Below are 370 nucleotides of genomic sequence, written 5' to 3'. Positions count from 1 at the left end.
GAGATCATCAGTCCATATTCACATTATGCTATTGACTGTCATGTTGATAAATTTTAACATGAGACCATAATAACCATTTTGGACAATTGTAGCGCACTTTAAAATTTATAGATAATTATAGACATTTTATGCTTCAATTTAAGGACCAATTAAAGGATTAAATGCTTTATAAACAATCACATACAATCGCCATTAACTTCAGCTATTAAAAAGTCATACACACATTGAGACACAGATGTATAGAGTTCACTCATAAAAAGCTGATAGTAAGCTCATGTCAAAGCAGCGAAGTTTAAATTGCCTACACAACTGATAAGAAAAAACTAAGAAACATAGTTATTTTAACAAAAAAACATCAAATTTGAAATGT

The sequence above is a fragment of the Sinocyclocheilus grahami genome, unplaced genomic scaffold (assembly GCF_001515645.1).
Source record: "Sinocyclocheilus grahami isolate Dianchi unplaced genomic scaffold, SAMN03320097.WGS_v1.1 scaffold6744.1, whole genome shotgun sequence".
Lineage (NCBI taxonomy): Eukaryota > Metazoa > Chordata > Actinopteri > Cypriniformes > Cyprinidae > Sinocyclocheilus > Sinocyclocheilus grahami.
The sequence above is the reverse complement of the archived record's forward strand: the minus strand, read 5'-3'. Positions refer to the sequence as shown.